General features: G+C 43.7%; 1 long non-coding RNA gene across 1 annotated transcript; it reads right to left on the bottom strand.

The window, feature by feature from the left end:
* Positions 1–4,450: 4,450 nt before the first annotated feature.
* LOC106587447 (uncharacterized) lies at positions 4,451–5,287 on the bottom strand. The gene is made up of 3 exons (XR_006762221.2): positions 5,169–5,287; positions 4,798–4,924; positions 4,451–4,492 (listed from the first exon to the last, which is right to left on the bottom strand). It is a non-coding gene; the product is annotated as an uncharacterized LOC106587447 (long non-coding RNA).
* Between the last annotated feature and the right edge of the window lie 8,798 nt (positions 5,288–14,085).

Raw genomic sequence — 14,085 nt, forward strand, 5'->3', positions numbered from 1 at the left:
GGGAGAAATGACTCAGGATTAACTTTCCAGGGTGGAGCACACAGTTGAGCAACATATGTTTACTGTTTTATTGGCTATATAGGCTAGTAAAGAGAAGTTCCCTAACAACACTACTGTATGTTTAAGAAAAAAATACATTAGCTTATTTATTTGACCATTATATTATTTAATGGGTATTTTACTGTGCCTGTTCTAATTATGTTATACATATGACCCACTTTCTGTGAGCTCAGAGTTCCTTTTGATGACTTGGCAGCAAGTATACAGTGCCTGGAGCTGGGTAAAACTAATAAACAGTCCTAGTATTATGGCCTTTGGGCAATGGGGTCCCTATTAAGTTGACCCTTCCTGTTCTACTGCATACTTTTTATCTCACAGGAATGTTTGCCTACATAGGTGGGACTTTCAATGTTGAGCCAGCATCAATACAATTATTGATCTAATTACAAATTAAATGTATATCCAAACCACCGTGACACTATGGCACCTCAAGGCATAATCTTCTAAATCTGTCATGTCCTGTCCATGACTTTGATTGAAATCAATGTTATGTTTGTCAAATGCCTTGACTATTGAAGGGCCCATTATTCCATAATTCATCATTCTGTTTCAGGTAAGGGGTTTCAAGAAACTGTAGAGAGTATTTCTCATTTTAAAGAGCCTCAACTAACCAAAAGCTGTCAGCAAAATGATCCTTTGGACACCAACACTTGTTATGCCAGTTGTAGACAAGTCAGTATAACATGATCATGTTATAAAGCAGGCAGAGTGCTCTTTTCTGCAATATTAGTTTTGATTTGAATGTCTATCCAGTTTTTGTCTGATTGTTGAAAGGCAACAACATCAGTAAGATAAGTAACAGTGGACTGGTTATAATAGCAAAAGACTTCTATAATTCCCTCCAACTAAGGTGGAAACCTTCCCATTTCTGTTCACGCAGTTTGACAAACACTATCAAAAACATTTGAAAGAAATCGTTTAAGTGCATAATAATACTGTGTTTGTTTTATGTAATCATGCATACCCCATGTATTTCCATTTCTTTTATATAATCACACATGCCCCATGTATTTCCCTTTTGTACACTTGGTACAGTCAAAATGAAATTATCTGGTTTTTATTTTCGGTGAAACCAAAGGACTATTATTGCCCAGACAATATAGTTTCTATTTGGTATACTTTATTTAATATGAGAGATGAGTTAGGACAAATACTTTATTAGTCCATCAAAGATGAAAATGTATCTTTAGTACTGTATAGGGAGGAGCACAGGGTCAGCCACAGTGCTGTCCCTGGATATATCTAGAGGTTAGCTAAGTGCGTTGCTCAAGGACCACAGTAGGAAGTGGCGCCAGGGATCTGAAACCAGAAACCTTTAGATTACTGATCCGTTTCTCTAACCTAACACCATCTCAAATTGAAATAAGTGTTTTGACACTTTGAATTGTGGTTGTTTATCTAGAAGAGGATAAGCCATTGTTGAACTGGGTGTCTGCAATCAAATATTTCCTTAATTTCAAAAAGGAATGAAAACAAGAACGTCGTATATATGCATAGCCTATTGCCAACTTTATTTATGTGTTTTGAATGGCTAAAATTAAATAAAAATTAAATAAGAAGCTGAAACTATTTCTCCTACGTTTAGGAGAAATAGTTCTGGGACACTGTAAAGTCCATGGAGAAAAAGAACACCTCCTCCCAGCTGCCCACTGCACTGAGGATAGGAAACTCTGTCACCTCTGATAAATCCACTATAATTGAGAATTTCAATAAGCATTTTTCTACGGCTGGCCATGCTTTCCACCTGGCTACCCCTACCGCGGTCAATAGCACTGCACCCCCCACAGCTACTCGCCCAAGCCTTCCCCATTTCTCCTTCTCCCAAATCCAGTCAGCTGATGTTCTGAAAGAGCTGCAAAATCTGGACCCCTACAAATCAGCCGGGCTAGAAAATCTGGACCCTTTCTTTCTAAAATGATCTGCCGAAATTGTTGCAACCCATATTACTAGCCTGTTCAACCTCTTTCGTGTCGTCTGAGATTCCAAAAGATTGGAAAGCAGCTGCTGTCATCCCCCTCTTCAAAGGAGGGGACACTCTTGACCCAAACTGCTACAGACCTATATCTATCCTACCCTGCCTTTCTAAGGTCTTCGAAAGCCAAGTCAACAAACAGATCACCGACCATTTCGAATCCCACCACACCGCTATGCAATCTGGTTTCAGAGCTGGTCATGGGTGCACCTCAGCCACGCTCAAGGTCCTAAATTATATCGTAACCGCCATCGATAAGAAACAATACTGTGCTGCCGTATTCATTGACCTGGCCAAGGCTTCGACTTTGTCAATCACCACATCCTCATCGGCAGACTCAATAGCCTTGGTTTCTCAAATGATTGCCTCGCCTGGTTCACCAACTACTTCTCTGATAGAGTTCAATGTGTCAAATCGGATGGCCTGTTGTCCGGGCCTCTGGTAGACTCTATGGGGGTGCCACAGGGTTCAATTCTTGGGCCAACTCTTTTCTCCGTATACATCAATGATGTCGCTCTTGCTGCTGGTGAGTCTCTGATCCACCTCTACGCAGACAACACCATTCTGTATTCTTCTGGCCTTTCTTTGGACACTGTTAACAACCCTCCAGACGAGCTTCAATGCCATACAACTCTCCTTCCGTGGCCTCTAACTGCTCTTAAATACAAGTAAAACTAAATGCATGCTCTTCAACCGATCGCTGCCCACACCTGCCCGCCTGTCCAGCATCACTACTCTGGACGGTTCTGACTTAGAATATGTGGACAACTACAAATACCTAGGTGTCTGGTTAGACTGTAAACTCTCCTTCCAGAATCACATCAAACATCTCCAATCCAAAGTTAAATCTAGAATTGGCTTCCTATTTCGCAAGAAAGCATCCTTCACTCATGCTGCTAAACATACCCTCGTAAAACTGACCATCCTACCGATCCGCGACAATGTAATTTACAAAATAGCCTCCAATACCCTACTCAATAAACTGGATGCAGTCTATCACAGTGCCATCCGTTTTGTCACCAAAGCCCCATATACTACCCACCACTGCGACCTGTACGCTTTCGTTGGCTGGCCCTCGCTTCATACTCGTCGCCAAACCCACTGGCTCCAGGTCATCTACAAGACCCTGATAGGTAAAGTCCCCCCTTATCTCAGCTCACTGGTCACCATAGCAGCACCCACCTGTAGCACACGCTCCAGCAAGTATATCTCTCTGGTCACCCCCAAAGCCAATTCCTCCTTTGGCCATCTCTCCTTCCAGTTCTCTGCTGCCAATGACTGGAACGAACTACAAAAATCTCTGAAACTGGAAACACTTATCTCCCTCACTAGCTTTAAGCACCAGTTGTCAGAGCAGCTCACAGATCACTGCACATAGCCCATCTATAATTTAGCCCAAACAACTACCGCTTCCCCTACTGTATTTATTTAGCTCCTTTGCATCCCATTATTTCTACTTTACACTTTCTTCCACTACAAATCTACCATTCAAGTGTTTCACTTGCTATACTGTATTTACTTTGCCACCATGGCCTTTTTTGCCTTTACCTCCCTTATATCACCTCATTTGCTCACATTGTATATAGACTTATTTTTCTACTGTATTATTGACTGCATGTTTGTTTTATTCCATGTGTAACTCTGTGTTGTTGTATGTGTCGAACTGCTTTGCTTTATCTTGGCCAGGTCGCAATTGTAAATGAGAACTTGTTCTCAACTTGCCTACCTGGTTAAGTAAATAAATAAATACAAATTTAAAAAAGGGTGGTGGATACTTCCCAAAAGCAGGTACAAGAGCGCTCCATCATGTTGGCCTCAAGAGAATACCTGAAAATAGAAAGGAGAGCCGATGTCATTATGTGGAAGTAATGATGGTAGCATTAGATAACATTGGCTGCGTTTACACAGGCAGCCTAATGCCGATCTTTTGACCAATCAGATGAGCTCTTTTGACAATAATTGGGAAGAATATCAGAATTGGGCTGCCTTCGTAAACACAGCCATTGTAACATAACATATTACTGAAAATATAATTTGTAGTTTGCATTTAGACAGGCAGCCCAATTCTGTTTTATTGGGAGGATTAATGTGTTAGTGTTACTGAAATATTTCAGGAATGATCAAAATACTCACATGGTGTAGGTGCCACAGGATCCACCGCATGTTGTCACTTCCACCTCGTTTGCAGACATTGCTGTCCAGGTACACTTTGCCCTTTGTCACATTGCATGGCTTGCATGGCTTGTCACGTTGCATGGTTTTTGAAATACCTGCACACAAAAGTGACATTTTCAAATGAATTAACGTTAATCATCCTGAGGACCATGGCAATAGCTAAAACACTTTTTCCAATGCATAATAAAGGGCAAGAATGATTTACAAATGTCTATCAAAAAGGATGGTGTTAAAAAGACACTCACAGACATGGCAGCAACCATCTGGAGCAATAACTTCAGTTCCCTTAAAAACAAGAAAATGGAAGAAAAAACAAGAACATTTATAAGTCACTGATGTAGCGTTTACCAAACTCACTCCACATGTTTTTCAGTGCAGTGTTCTTGCTTTGTTCACTTTAAGCAGCAGGTGTCAATAACCTCACATAAATACACAGTAGGTATACTATATTAAGCAACAGGCCTTGGTCTGAGCGACTGGGAATGTTTTAACTGTATATCACAAGTATGATTTTGCACATTGTCCAGTTGTTTTTAAATGGGGCAGTTTCCCGGACCAAGATCATTTGCCTGATGGTTATTGTAACTTACGGGTATGCAGTCTTCTGGGTAGAAGTCAGGGCACACAGTCTTAGCCTCGATTGGGATGAATTGGTCCATAATCTTTACACACTCAAACTTGACACTTGTCTCCAGATGGTACCCAGACAGAACCAGGCTGTAGAGGTGAGAATATGAAAGATATCAACAGGAGATTCTTCAAATTATGTAAGATAAGATATACTATATCATTGCTAAGATAGTTATTTTGCATAACACCTTATTACTACAGTGAAATTACATGTTGGTGTTTTTAAATAATCAAGTGAAATAGGACTGATATGTTTTACGAATTGTAAAAAAAGGTATATACAATTTGCGAATCTGTGGGAGATAAATAATGCTGCCTGATGGTATTTTACCTGAATAGTGTGTGTGGTATTATCTGGCAGCATAACCACACAGCTTGTCTGTACACACTTCCCACAACACTGCCCAGGAACAGCTTGATGATCATAGCCCTGAAAGGAAGAAGACAGACCAGAGAGGAGAAACCCTTTATGATGTGCACATGATCTCTCTTATACCAATGTGTGATCCTGGTAACTCACTAGTAAATTACACTTATCCAGAAGTAGCCCAATAGTGGACACATAGGAATCAGGGTTATTATAATATTTTGAAATTACTAAGAACTCATAAAATATTAGACTAAGTTGGTTGAATTACATATGAGGCCAAAGTGTGTAGATGTGTCAATAAAGATCACATACCTGCTGGCAGTGAGTATCACATTCAGTAGGTTGACACTCAATGATATGTAGATGGGTTTGGGCATCCAAATCAAATCTATTTATATAGCACTTCTTACATCAGCTGATATCTCAAAGTGCTGTACAGAAACCCAGCCAAAAAAACCCAAACAGCAAGCAATGCAGGTGTCAAAGCATGGTGGCTAGGAAAAACTCCCTAGAAAGGCCAAAACCTAGGAAGAAACCTAGAGAGGAACCAGGCTATGAGGGGTGGCCAGTCCTCTTCTGGCTGTGCCAGGTAGAGATTATAACAGAACATGGCCAAGATGTTCAAATGTTCATAAATGACCAGCATGGTAAAATAATAATAATCACAGTTGTCGAGGGTGCAACAAGTCAGCACCTCAAGAGTAAATGTCAGTTGGCTTTTCATAGCCGATCATTGAGAGTATCTCTACCGCTCCTGCTGTCTCTAGAGAGTTGAAAACAGCAGGTCTGGGACAAGTAGCACGTCCGGTGAACAGGTCAGGGTTCCATAGCCACAGGCAGAACAGTTGAAACTGGAGCAGCAGCACGGCCAGGTGGACTGGAGACAGCAAGGAGTCATCATGTCAGGTAGTCCTGATGTATGGTCCTAGGGCTCAGGTCCTCCGAGAGAGAGAGAAAGAGAGAAAGAGAGAATTAGAGAGAGCATACTTAAATTCACACAGGACACCGGATAAGACAGGAGAAATACTCCAGATATAACAGACTGACCCTAGCCCCCGCGACACATAAACTACTGCAGCATAAATACTGGAGGCTGAGACAGGAGGGGTCAGGAGACACTGTGGCCCCATCCGACGATACCCCCGGACAGGGCCAAACAGGAAGGATATAACCTCACCCACTTTGCCAAAGCACAGCCACCACACCACTAGAGGGATATCTTCAAACACCAACTTACCATCCTGAGACAAGGCCGAGTATAGCCAACAAAGATCTCCGCCACGGCACAACCCGGGGGGGGGGGGGGCACCAACCCAGACAGGAAGGCCCCGTCAGTGACTCAACCCACTCAAGTGACGCACCCCACCTAGGGACGGCATGGAAGAACACCAATAAGCCAGTGACTCAGCCCCTGTAATAGGGTTAGAGGCAGAGAATCCTAGTGGAGAGAGGGGAACCGGCCAGGCAGAGACAGCAAGGGCGGTTCATTGCTCCAGAGCCTTTCCGTTCACCTTCACACTCCTGGGCCAGACTACACTCAATCATAGGAGCCACTGAAGAGATGAGTGGGTAGGCAGACCATTCCATAAAAATGGAGCTCTATAGGAGAAAGCCCTGCCTCCAGCTGTTTGCTTAGAAATTCTAGGGACAATTAAGAGGCCTGCGTCTTGTGACCGTAGCGTACATGTAGGTATGAACGGCAGGACCAAATCGGAAAGATAGGTAGGAGCAAGTCCATGTAATGCTTTGTAGGTTAGCAGTAAAACCTTGAAATCAGCCCTTGCCTTAACAGAAAGCCAGTGTAGGGAGGCTAGCACTGGAGTAATATGATCAAATTCTTTGGTTCTAGTCAGGATTCTAGCAGCCGTATTTAGCACTAACTGAAGTTTATTTAGTGCTTTATCCGGGTAGCCAGAAAGTAGAGCATTGCAGTAGTCCAACCTAGAAATAACAATTTTTCTGCATCATTTGTGGACAGAAAGTTTCTGATTTTTGCAATGTTACGTAGATGGAAAAAAGCTGCCCTTGAAACAGTCTTGATATGTTCTTCAAAAGAGAGATCAGGGTCCAGAGTAACGCCAAGGTCATTCACAGTTTTATTTAAGACGACTGTACAACCATCAAGATTAATTGTCAGATTTAACAGAAGACCTCTTTGTTTCTTGGGACCTAGAACAAGCATCTCTGTTTTGTCCGAGTTTAAAAGTAGAAAGTTTGCAGCCATCCACTTCCTTATGTCTGAAACACAGGCTTCCAGCGATGGCAATTTTGGGGCATCACCAAGTTTCACTGAAATGTACAGCTGTGTGTCATCCGCATAGCAGTGAAATTTAACATTATGTTTTCGAATGACATCCCCAAGAGATAAAATATATAGTGAAAATAATAGTGGTCCTAAAACGGAACCTTGAGGAACACCGAAATTTACAGTTGATTTGTCAGAGGACAAACCATTCACAGAGACAAACTGATATCTTTCCGACAGATAAGATCTAACCAGGCCAGAACTTGTCCGTGTAGACCAATCTGGGTTTCCGATCTCTCCAAAAGAATGTGGCGATCGATGGTATCAAAAGCAGCACTAAGATCTAGGAGCACGAGGACAGATGCAGAGCCTCGGTCTGACATCATTAAAAGGTAATTTACCACCTTCACAAGTGCAGTCTCAGTGCTATGATGGGGTCTAAAACCAGACTGAAGCGTTTCGTATACATTGTTTGTCTTCAGGAAGGCACTGAGTTGCTGCGCAACAGCTTTTTCTAAAATATTTGAGAGGAATGGGAGATTCGATATAGGTCGATAGTTTTTTATATTTTCTGGGTCAAGGTTTGGCTTTTTCAAGAGAGGCTTTATTACTGCCACTTTTTGTGAATTTGGTACACATCCGGTGGATAGAGAGCTGTTTATTATGTTCAACATAGGAGGGCCAAGCACCGGAAGCAGCTCTTTAGGTAGTTTAGTTGGAATAGGGTCCAGTATGCAGCTTGAAGGTTTAGAGGCCATGATTATTTTCATCATTGTGTCAAGAGATATAGTACTAAAACACTTTAGTGTTTCCCTTGATCCTAGGTCCTGGCAGAGTTGTGCAGACTCAGGACAACGGAGCTTTGGAGGAATACGCAGATTTAAAGAGGAGTCCGTAATTTGCTTTCTAATGATCATGATCTTTTCCTCAAAGAAGTTCATGAATTTATTTCTGCTGAAGTGAAAGCCATCCTCTCTTGGGGAATGCTGCTGTAACGATTTTGTTTGGAGACGTAGCAGAGTCAGGAGCAGGACACAGGTATGAGTGCAAACAGTCTTGTTTACTCAAAAAACACAATCAAAAATCTCCAACAGCAAAACAACAGGGTTAGGAGAAACACCTCCAACAACCACTGACACGAAACAATCACGGACAAAACCGAAAGGGAAGCCAGAGGGTTAAATAAGGAACATAATAAGGGAATTGAAAACAGGTGTGTATAATTAAGACAAAACAAAACGAATAGGGAAACATGGATCGGTGGTGACTAGTAAGCCGGTGACATCGACCGCCGAACGCCGCCCGAACAAGGAGAGGGGCCGACTTTGGCGGAAGTCATGACAGCTGCTTTTTAGTTAGCTTTGCGTCAGTATCAAAAATAAATTTCGGATTGTTCTTATTTTCCTCAATTAAGTTGGAAAAACCTGATGATCGAGCAGCAGTGAGGGCTCTTCGTTACTGCACGGTACTGTCTTTCCAAGCTAGTCGGAAGACTTCCAGTTTGGTGTGGCGCCATTTCCGTTCCAATTTTCTGGAAGCTTGCTTCAGAGCTCATGTATTTTCTGTATATCAGGGAGCTAGTTTCTTATGACAAATGTTTTTAGTTTTTAGGGGTGCAACTGCATCTGACTTTGAGAGGCAGTTAAACCAATCGCCAGAGCCATCCATATTAACACCCATGTGGGTGTCTGTGTTGTCCTCATGGTCATCCTCTGGGTAGTGAACACAGGTGGTATTAGAAAGGTACTTAGCTTGGTTTTATACCACCTGAGTCAAAGGAAGGTCTTAAGTTCTTCTGGACGTGAAGGTGTGGCAGAAGGGTTGGCTCCATCCCAAGGATTTCATGGCCATCTCATACCAGTATGAGAGGTTTAAACCCCATTTTCTCATTGCACAGAAAAAGGTATCATCAACAAGTGGTTCCTAGATTTGTTTACCTTCTGACCAAGTTCCAAAATGTATTGAGACCAACCAAATAAACCAAATGTAAATGTCAACCTAGTCTTGAGTTGAGCCACAACCCAGGAGGATGTAGCCCTGACCCATCATTCAGGAGACACAGTGTCCATAGACAATGTTCATAACCATTATTATTGCATTAGTTATCTACTAGATTTTTTTTTATTATTCAAATATATACTGCTCAAAAAAATAAAGGGAACACTTAAACAACACAATGTAACTCCAAGTCAATCACACTTCTGTGAAATCAAACTGTCCACTTGGAAGCAACACTGATTGACAATACATTTCACATGCTGTTGTGCAAATGGAATAGACAACAGGTGGAAATTATAGGCAATTAGCAAGACACGCCCAATAAAGGAGTGGTTCTGCAGGTGGGGACCACAGACCACTTCTCAGTTCCTATGCTTCCTGAATGATGTTTTGGTCACTTTTGAATGCTGGCGGTGCTTTCACTCTAGTGGTAGCATGAGACGGAGTCTACAACCCACACAAGTGGCTCAGGTAGTGCAGCTCATCCAGGATGGCACATCAATGCGAGCTGAGCACAAGAAGGTTTGCTGTGTCTGTCAGCGTAGTGTCCAGAGCATGGAGGCGCTACCAGGAGACAGGCCAGTACATCAGGAGACATGGAGGAGGCCGTAGGAGGGCAACAACCCAGCAGCAGGACCGCTACCTCCGCCTTTGTGCAAGGAGGAGCAGGAGGAGCACTGCCAGAGCCCTGCAAAATGACCTCCAGCAGGCCACAAATGTGCATGTGTCTGCTCAAACGGTCCGAAACAGACTCCATGAGGGTGGTATGAGTGCCCGACGCCCACAGGTGGGGGTTGTGCTTACAGCCCAACACCGTGCAGGACGTTTGGCATTTGCCAGAGAACACCAAGATTGGCAAATTCGCCACTGGCGCCCTGTGCTCTTCACAGATGAAAGCAGGTTCACACTGAGCACATGTGACAGACGTGACAGAGTCTGGAGACGCAGTGTAGAACGTTCTGCTGCCTGCAACATCCTCCAGCATGACCGGTTTGGCGGTGGGTCAGTCATGGTGTGGGGTGGCATTTCTTTGGGGGGCCGCACAGCCCTCCATGTGCTCGCCAGAGGTAGCCTGACTGCCATTAGGTACCGAGATGAGATCGTCAGACCCCTTGTGAGACCATATGCTGGTGCGGTTGGTCCTTGGTTCCTCCTAATGCAAGACAATGCTAGACCTCATGTGGCTGGAGTGTGTCAGCAGTTCCTGCAAGAGGAAGGCATTGATGCTATGGACTGGCCCGCCCGTTCCCCAGACCTGAATCCAATTGAGCACATCTGGGACATCATGTCTCACTCCATCCACCAACGCCACGTTGCACCACAGACTGTCCAGGAGTTGGCGGATGCTTTAGTCCAGGTCTGGGAGGAGATCCCTCAGGAGACCATCCGCCACCTCATCAGGAGCATGCCCAGGCATTGTAGGGAGGTCATACAGGCACGTGGAGGCCACACACATTATGGAGCCTCATTTTGACTTGTTTTAAGGACATTACATCAAAGTTGGATCAGCCTGTAGTGTGGTTTTCCACTTTAATTTTGAGTGTGACTCCAAATCCAGACCTCCATGGGTTGATAAATTGGATTTCCATTGATTATTTTTGTGTGATTTTGTTGTCAGCATATTCAACTATGTAAAGAAAAAAGTATTTAATAAGATTATTTCATTCATTCAGATCTAGGATGTGTTATTTTAGTGTTCCCTTTATTTTTTTGAGCAGTGTACTTGCTGGAGCCTGTGCTACGGGTGGGTGTTGATATGGTGACCAGTGAGCTGAGATAAGGCGGGGCTTTACCTAGCAAAGACTTATAGATGACCTAGTCAGTGGGTTTGGCAACGAATATGAAGCAAGGGCCAGCCACCGAGAGCAAACAGGTCACGGTGGTGGGTAGTATATGGAACTTTGGTGACAAAACGGATGGCACTGTGATAGACTACATCCAGTTTGCTGAGTAGAGTGTTGGAGGCTATTTTATAAATGACATCGCCAAAGTCAAGGATCGGTAGGATAGTCAGTTTTACGAGGGTTTGTTTGGCAGCATGAGTGAAGGAGGCTTTGTTGCGAAATAGGAAGCCAATTCTAGATTTAATTTTGGATTGGAGATGCTTAATGTGAGTCTGGAAGGAGAGTTTACAGTCTAACCAGACACCTAGACATTTGTAGTTGTCCACATATTCTAATCCAGAACCGTCCAGAGTAGTGATGCTAGTCGGGCGGTTGGGTGTGGGCAGCAATCGGTTGAAGAGCATGCATTTAGTTTTACTAGCATTTAAAAGCAGTTGGAGGCCACGGAAGGAGTGTTGTATGGCATTGAAGCTCGTTTGGAGGTTTCTTAACACAGTGTCCACAGAAGGACCAGATGTATACAGAATGGTGTCATCTGCATAGAGGTGGATCAGAGAATCACCAGCAGCAAGAGCGACATCATTGATATATACAGAGAAAAGAGTCGGCCGTAGAAATGAACCCTGTGACACCCTGATAAGAGAATTATCTAATAAATGTAAATGAATCAATAAACCATGATGAATTATTAGTCATACAGCAGGTTTAATGAATAATCAATGTAATGATCAATGTAGGGATCGATTAGTCTGATTAGTTCCGGAAAGTCCAGGAACCACTGGAGAGGGAAAGAAATGTGTGTATGCAATTAGTATAGAGAGATAGAGGGGCAGATGGTCAAGGGAGTAAAAGCTTCAAAGAGTTCTTGAACCTTGAGGGAAAAGAACAGGCTGAGCTCTGGAGAGTGATAAACAGTGTGAGAAGTTTATGGGGGATGCAGGTCACCAACGGATTGTGTGTAAATGCATGTGCGTAAGTAAGCAAGAACTATATAATGACTGTTTTGTTATCCTGACCTCAGAACGTTCTCTGAATAAAGCTACAGATACCTTTTGCAGAAAGCTGAGTCCTTGCCTAATTATTATAACCCATTGTCTTACAAACCTTGGGCATTAGTCAAGGCGAATTGATTATTGATTATTATCATCAAGATATAAAATTCCTTTAACACACCCCCATAGAGACTGCCTGAGGTCCGGACAATAGGCCCTCCGATTTGACACACTCTATCTGCGAAGTAAACTCAGTAAAAAAAGAAACATCCTCTCACTGTCAACTGCCTTTATTTTCAGCAAACTTAACATGTGTATATATTTGTATCAACACAACAGGATTCAACAACTAAGACATAAACTGAACAAGTTCCACAGACATGTGACGAACAGAAATGTAATAATGTGTCCCTGAACAAAGTGGGGATCAAAATCAAAAGTAACAGTCAGTATCTGGTATGGCCACCAACTGCATTAAGTACTGCAGTGCATCTCCTTCTCATGGACTGCACCAGATTTGCATGTTCTTGCTATGAGATGTTACCCCACTCTTCCACCAAGGCACCTGCAAGTTCCCAGACATTTCTGGAGGGGAATGGCCCTAGCCCTCACCCTCTGGTCCAACAGGTTCCAGACGTGCTCAATGGGATTGAGATCCGGGCTCTTCGCTGGCATGGCAGAACACTGACATTCCTGTCCTGCAGGAAATCACGCACAGAACTAGCAGTACGGCTGGTGGCATTGTCATGCTGGAAGGTCATGTCAGGATGAGCCTGCAGGAAGGGTACCACATGAGGGAGGAAGATGTCTTCCTTGTAATGCACAGCGTTGAGATTGCCTGCAATGAAAACAAGCTCAGTCCGATGTGATACACTGCCCACAACCCAGAGCAAATCAGACTGCCATCCGTAATGGGTCCGCGGTCAAATGATCACCCCTCATCACTGTCAATCGCTCCCGAAAACACTTCAGCGAGCAGGCCTTTGTAAATAAACCTGAACCGGGTATCCTGGAAGGATATTGACCTCATCCCATCAGTAGAGGTTGGGATGAGTTGCTCTTTAAAAGTGCTTTCCTCACCGTCTTAAATAAGCATGCCCCATTCAAAAAATAGAGAACTAAGAAAAGATATAGCCCTTGCTTCACCCCAGACTTGACTGGCCTTGACCAGCACAAAAACATCATGTGGCGTTCTGCATTAGCATCGAATAGCCTCCGCGATATGCAACTTTTCAGGGAAGTCAGGAACCAATATACACAGTCAGTTGGGAAAGCTAAGGCTAGCTTTTTCAAACAGAAATTTGCATCCTGTAGCACTAATTCCAACTGACTGAGATAAGGCGGGGCTTTACCTAGCAAAGACTTATAGATGACCTAGAGCCAGGGTCCCTGCTCATCTGCGTGAATGTGCCTTAGGCATGCTGCGAGGACAGCAGATGTGGCCAGGGCAATAAATTGCAATGTCCGTACTGTGAGACGCCTAAGACAGCGCTACAGGGAAAAAGGACGGACAGCTGATCATCCTCGCAGTGGCAGACCACGTGTAACAACACCTGCACAGGATCGGTACATCAGAAACATCACATCTGCGGGACAGGAACAGGATGGCAACAACAACTGCCCGAGTTACTCCAGGAACGCACAATCCCTCCATCAATGCTCAAACTGTCTGCAATAGGCTGAGAGAGGCTGGACTGATGGCTTGTAGGCCTGTTGTAAGGCAGTTCCTCATCAGACATAACCGGCAACAACGTCGCCTATGGGCACAAACCCACCGTCGCTGGACCAGACAGGACTGG

This window comes from Salmo salar, chromosome 26 (assembly GCF_965601325.2).
Source record: "Salmo salar chromosome 26, fSalSal1, whole genome shotgun sequence".
Lineage (NCBI taxonomy): Eukaryota > Metazoa > Chordata > Actinopteri > Salmoniformes > Salmonidae > Salmo > Salmo salar.